Source organism: Molossus molossus, unplaced genomic scaffold (genome assembly GCF_014108415.1).
Source record: "Molossus molossus isolate mMolMol1 unplaced genomic scaffold, mMolMol1.p scaffold_m16_p_16, whole genome shotgun sequence".
Lineage (NCBI taxonomy): Eukaryota > Metazoa > Chordata > Mammalia > Chiroptera > Molossidae > Molossus > Molossus molossus.
The window spans coordinates 5069951-5077080 of NW_023425351.1; the positions used below are offsets into that span (position 1 = coordinate 5069951).

A 7130-nucleotide genomic window follows, 5' to 3' on the forward strand; every position below is an offset into this window, starting at 1 on the left:
CAGGCAAGGGGATTCCTAGGACCCATGCAGGGTCGTAAGGGAGGCGGTAGGAGTTACTTCCCGCCGTGTTCCCTGACCCCTGCCCAGGCCGCTGCAGACTGTGGGCTCCCGGCCCCCTCTCGCGTCCTCACAAGCCTACCAGGATTGAGTGGGTGTTTCTGGTTATGTGTTCCTCCAAGGTGTCTTTCGGTTGCCCCTTCCTGACGATTTGCCTTTATTTTCGTTGTAAATCCAGTTTGGTCCTGGGAGATGGTCTGTGTAGCTCCATTCACTTCGCCGCCATTTCAGTTCTCTTCTCTATTTGCTCCTTTTAATTTTTTCTCTGTCTTTTCTGGTGCCATTTATTTATTTTAAATTTTCAATTTTAAAGAGTTTATTTTCCTGTTCGTAGAATAACATTATTGTAAAACCACAGTTATTGCAACACCTGCATTGCTTAAAAGAACTCCTAAGTATTTTGTTTAAGTATATTTTTTTAAAAAATGAACCAAAATAATATACATTTTATCTCTGAACATTGTGTCATTAAAGTCCACATAATGTCCTCTGTACCAATCAATCTGATGTTACCTAATATACATGATCTGATTTTTATCCTAAAGGCTTCCGACCATGTATGATATCCAAGAGAGAGCCAATTCTTTTAATGTCAGACTGTAAAAACAGTTATGATCCTAAACACAGAAGGAAAAGCTTTATATACAGGACAGAAGTCTGACAATTTAGCTGTTTGCAGCATCTGCGTGGCGAGGCCATCCTTCTTCAACTCCAGAATCACACTACTCTTCAAGGATTCTTTTGTTGGAGCCCGTATATATCCTGGTTCCTTTTTCCTTCTACTACTTCTTTGTCAACCTCCACACATGCAACGTCAGAATTAGGGACTTCAAAGATTGGTTCTAACAACAGCTTTTCCATTATGGGTCGAAGACCTCGTGCACCTGTTTTTCGTTGCAGTGCCAATCTGGCTATAGCTTTCAAAGCATCCTCAGTAACATTCAGTTCACACTTTCCATGCTGAATAAGGCCTGATACTGAGGAATAACAGCATTATGTGGCTCTGTTAGTATTTGTACAAGTGTTTTCTCATCTAGACTAAGCAAAGGAACTACCACAGGCAACCCACAAAGTCAGGAATCATGCCAAATTCAATGAGATCTCTGGCTTCTACATGACATAATAATCGATCTTTTTCTTCAATGTCTTGGTGAGTATTTGATTCGCCACTTCGATGGGCAAGGTCTGCAGCAGCTGCAGCCCTTCTGCCTTTTCCTAGATTAGATGGTGCTCCAAATCCAAGATACTTTTCATTTTTCCTTCTGCTGATGATTCTGTCTAAACCATTGAAAGCATCAGATGCAACAAACAGGATGTTTGTTGTATCAACTTGTACTGTTTCTCCATATAGCTTGCGGGCATTCTTATCTGGAACATTGACTATAGTACCTTCTAGTAGTTTTAATAAGCCTTGCTGAACGCCTTCTCCACCTACATCCCATAACTGATGAATGCCTGGCACACTGCCAATCTTATCTACTTCATCCAGAAAGATGATTCCTTGCTGTGCTTTTTCGACATTATAATTGGCATCTTGGAGCAGTTTGGCAATCACAGATTCAATATCTTCACCTACATATCCAGCCTGAGTCAAAGTCGTACAGTCACAGAGAGCAAAAGGGACATCAAGACATTTAGCTAGAGTTTGTGCCAGTAGAGTTTTACCTGACCCAGTTGGTCCAAGCAGCAAAATATTACTTTTTTTAAGTTTTATGTATTCATGAGAGGAATCCAAAACTTCACCTCCCCGTTTTTCCTGAGGCATTTGTTGATTTACCTGTTGCTGCATTGATGCTCCTAAAGCATTACTATGTGGACTAATTCCAGCAATCTAAAGCAATTTTGTAAATCTGTACTCATCCTCCCGTCTTCTTATTTCTAACTAAATTTGCCCCTAACCTCGCACGCTGTAGCTGGGGCCCCGAAAGGAAAGAGTGCTGTATATGTTCTGCAAGAGTTATCTCCATATATCTCATACACATGCACACACGACTTAGGCAAATGAAATTCTGTATTCTCTAGGTGTTAATGATGTCTGCTTCTCAACCTCTGCTTGCTGTCTCAGATTAGCTGGGATATTATTATATATTCTCTTATAAAGATTGTACTCCACAACTGAAAGCACCTTCTTAGCAAATGCCTGGCCAACAACATACTTGTCGAGGTAGTTATAAATCTTCTTGGGGGGAGGAGGTGGTTTCTGTTGGAATGCCAATTTTACAGCTTCTGCTGCTGATTCTGGTTCTTTATGCTTTTCTTTGAGTCTGCTTCAGATAACACAACAAAAAAATGATGACATTTCTCACACTTCACAAAACGGGTAGATGACACAAAGGTCTCTACATGTGTGCATAAGTCACCACGTTTAGGACAGCGCAGCTGGTTCCCACCTTTTCCAGAATTTCCAGAGCCTGGTTTTTTACTGCTTCCCTCACTCACTGATTTCTTATTTCCATCTCCAGAGCCATCCTTACTTATCCCATCTTTAGAGGCAAAGTATGCTGGTGTTTCTGTAAAGGTTCTAAAAGGAACTCTCTGTAGAATCTGAGTTTCAAAGGTCCCAAGCCTCCTAAAACAGGTATATGAATTCGACCACAAGAAATACCTCCTGCAAACCTGCAGACCATGGCCTCCGCCAGCGAGGAAACTGATCTCCCACACCCACGGGAAGGCACCTCTCTGCGCCGCGGCGAGCGAGGAAGTGATGAGCCCCGCGGTGCTCCGCAGCTACAAGCGCCGCTACCGGACATCTCCGCGGGGCCTAGGCCGGGGCTTCTCCCCTGCTGTCCTCTAAGTCTCCGTGGCCCGACTCTTACTCGCAGGGTGCGCTGACCAGGCTCCAGACCCTCCTGCCGACCCTTAAGTCCAGTGCAGAGTTCACCCATCCAGCAGCCAGGCCTGCGCGTTCTTAGGGCCCACTGCAGTCTACCCAATACAGTAGACACCTCCCCCCCTTCCTCCTCCTCCTCCTCCTCCTCCTCCTCCTCCTCCTCCTCCTCCTCCTCTTCCTCCTCCTCTTCCTCCTCCTCCTCCCCCCTCCCTTCCCTCCTCACCCCCCTACCGGGCCAGGGAGCTGTGCGCTTGCGTCCTAGGCCTAGGGAGGGGGCGTTGGCTCAAGTTCTGGTGTCCTTTTAAATACTTCCCATCATTTGTTTTTTTCTGGAATCTTAAGTAGCTCTTCCTCTCATGCAGCCCTTCAAAGCATGCTCCACACAGCAGCACAAGTGACTACCCCTTTTCCCTACTTAAAAACTAAGCCAGCTTTGCCCAGCTGGTGTGGTTCAGTGGTTGAGGATCGTCCCATGGACTGAGGTCCTGGTTTGATTCCCGGTCAGGACACATGCCCAGGTTGCAGACTCAATTCCCAGTAGGGAATGTGCAAGAGGCAGCTCATCAATGTTTCTCTCTCACATCGATGTTTCTGTCTCTCTCTACCTTCCTCTTGCTCTAAAAAATCAATAAACATATTTAAAAAATTAAGCCAGACTCTAGTTCAGCATTCTTCAACCTCGTCTCCACTGACAATTTGGGTAATGTTGTGGGACTTGTCCTGTTCATTGCAGAACACTGAATGAAAATTGTATTAAGAAATTTTATTTAGTTAAATCTTGTGATGTGTCTATAATTTTCAGGATAAAGTTCAAACTTCCTTTTTGAGCACAAAGGAAATGTGTGCTTTGGTTCCTGCCTAATGTCTTTCCCGAACTCCACAGGCTGCTCTGTCCAGCTGCTCCTGCTCTGTAAGAGGGGGGCACTTCCATGCCTCTGTGTTTCCCTGTTCTTGTCTTCCCACTCCTTAAACTGCCTTTGCTCTTTTGCCTCAAGGTAAGTACAGCTTGCCCATAATAATTAGATAAAGAATCCTATCCCTTGCCCTTGATCGGTTTGGCTCAATGGCTAGAGTATCAGCCAGAGGGCCAAAGGGTCATGAATTTAATTCCCAGTCAAGGGCATATACTTGGGTTGCAGGTTCGATACCTGGCACCAGTGTGGGAGGCAACCAATCAATGTATGTCTCTCTGACATGAAGTTTCTCTGTCTCTCCCTCCCCCCATTCCGATCTATTTAAAAATCAATGGAAAAATATCCTTGAGTGAGGATTAACAAAAAACAAACCAACAAAAAAGAATCCCATCCTTGAACATCCTTTCTTTATCTTTAAATTGGACTTCCATCCTTTATCCTTTCATGGTATTACTTGCATGCCATTATCATAATGCATATCTTATTAAACAGTGCTCACTGATATTTTTTGTCTTTTATCTTTTGCCAGACTCTAATCTCCCAGAAGTTCAAGGATCTTGTCTTACACTTCATAGGCACACAGTAAAGGCTCATTCATATTTCAACATGTTGCAAGCTCACAGAGGAGTTAAGTTACGGTTGACATGAGCAACCAATAAGTCCTCAGTGGAGCAAATACCATTCAAATTGAGCATAAATTGACCAGAAAGCATTTTAAACTTTAGACACTGTTGAAAAAAGGGGGGATTCAAAGCTCGGGAAGTAGAAGTTTGGTTAGGGGGTGATCAGAGTCATGTAGGAAGCCGGAAGCCACGGGCTGGCGTTAGATCTTGGGAGGTCTGGAATTCCAGCTGTAGACAGTGGGGCAACGCTACTGATCATAACAAGAGATTAGTGTGATCAGCACTGAGCTTCAGGAAGAGTTATCAGAAAATCTAACAGAGTAGACAGGGGAGAAGAGACTTGGTTTAAATAGACCATATATAGCTATTCATTTAAGCAAAAATAAATAGAGTATTGAACTAAAAGAATAAAAAAATGTTCACAACTCTCAATTGGACTATGCCTAAACTATTTTTAAAATATGACTTTTTCTATAACTAATCTTATTTAAGATTGAAATAACTTTCTGAGGAGTCAAGCTTATTCAATATGACTTTGCAGTGGTTTTAACTATTTAGGAATAACTATCATCTTTTGTATATTTTGGTAGAATACACTGTTATTTACTTCAGCACAGCATGCAAATGAGATACTAGAAAGCTTTTCTCTTGACTTTAACAGGTTATGAAAATTCAGTCATTTTTTTCCCTTTAAGATCAGTTAAAGTAATTTATTGTGCTCTGAAATAAAGATCCCCACTCAGATGCTTGATTAACTCTTAAACTGCATCAGTCATTTATTGCTCTAACAGAGTATTCTTATTTGTTCTTGTACAAGAAATCCAGAAAGTGCATAGCATTTAGTCTCATATGAGTCACATGGAAAGCTGGAGACCAGTGGTGCACTGGCATGTAAAGTTCTCTGGTAGAGGTGAAGGCAGGCACAGTAGATCTCCAAGTCAGCTGTCACCTCAGGGCTCCGCTCTGAGCCTGTCTCATGTGCTGGGATTGCTGAGGTCTATTCTAAACACCCTCTCATCTGCAAGCTCCCAATTCATATTTCCTTAGCTTAAATTTTGGATATATATAGACACATGCAAAATTATACACACAGACTCACATGCACATGAACACAGCTTCCTCTGCTTCCGGGTATTATGTTCTCAAGGCTTTTGAGGAAATAAAAGTAGCTCCTTTTTGCAGAAAGATTGGGGACATGAAACTTATATGTATTTTATTGTACAGTTAGATAAAGATAAATATAGTGTTCTTCTCCCCATCTCTGCTCTTATATTAGAGTGGAGTTGCCAAGGTGATGATACAGCACAGTGGATTTGTTTCTATGTGGCTCAGTGAGTTCATGCTGCAAGCTAAATCAGTGCCGGCAACTCCTCACCCTGAGACTCATTCTCTATTATTTTTGTTGTCACTCTTTGGCCACATGACCTTGCTGTGCATGTTATAGAGAGATTGGGAAGATTTTTGTCCTCCTTTTGGTTTCCTTAATTCCTGAAGTTATTTGTGTACTTAAACATTACCCAGATAAGAGTTGTCAAATAGGATGTTGATGCTCAAAAAACATATGATTCTAACACATCTCTTTGGAATGAGATTTATTCTCTTTCAGAAAGCCCAGGCAGAATTTGTCCTCCCAGGTCTTTAGTGCCTGATGATTCTATGAGGTTTTAGAAAATGCAGTTAAGCAATTATTATTACAGAGCTCACAAATGTCAGGCTTGTGTCAAATTTGGCATTGTTCTCCTCCAAATAAATGTGATGCCTTTATAAAATTTGAGCAGAAAATTTTCATTAATGTTTATAAACTCATCTTTTTGTTTATACCATAAAATATGCTAAGATTTCGATGTTTTAGTTTCATCTTTGCAAAGACAATGCTTTCATAAAAGTACTTGCTAGCCATCATTCTTTCAGTGATTAACTTTATATTGAGTATCTGTCAAGCCTGTGCTGGGAAACCAAGGATGTGGAAATAAGCTTAAACTCAATGTGGTGTATGTCTTTATGGAGCTTAGAGCCTAGTTAAGGAAAAAAGATAGGGATCAAAGAATCACTCAAAATATATTTTAGTGTTATGAGAGCTTTTAATAGGGGGGTTTGACAAGGAACTCAGGGAGGCTTCCTGGAGGAAATACTGCAGTGTGATCTGAAAACTGGGTAGGTGTAATCCCATTTGTTTATTTTTTCCTTGTTTCTCTTGTCCTAGGTAATGTATTGGTGAAAATTCTGCTACGTGAGATGTCTGAGATTTTGCTGTCTATATTTTCTTCTAGGATTTTTATTGTTTCACAACCTACATTTAAGTATTTTATCCATTTTGAGTTCATTCTTCTGTATGGTATAAGTTGGTGGTCTAGTTTCATTTTTTGCACACATCTTCAATTTTCCCAACACCGTTTATTAAAGAGATTGTCCTTACTCCACTGTATGCTCTTGCCACCTTTGTCAAATATTAATTGAGCATATTGCCTTGGGTCCATTTCTGGGTTCTCTGTTCTGTTCCACTGGTCTATATGCCTGTTCTTGTGCCAGTACCAGGCTGTTCTGATTACAATAGCTTTGTAATATAACTTGATATCTGGTATTGTGATTCCAACTTTTTTTTTTTTTTTTTCTCAAGACTGCTGTGGCTATTTGGGGTCTTATATAATTTTTGGAGTATTTGTTCTAGATCTGTGAAATAAGAGCTTCTGCACAGCAAAAACAAAA

The 7130-nt window shown here is 41.2% G+C and overlaps 1 pseudogene; it reads right to left on the bottom strand.

The window, feature by feature from the left end:
* Window positions 1-722: 722 nt before the first annotated feature.
* Window positions 723-2807, bottom strand: LOC118631682 (annotated as a pseudogene).
* Between the last annotated feature and the right edge of the window lie 4323 nt (window positions 2808-7130).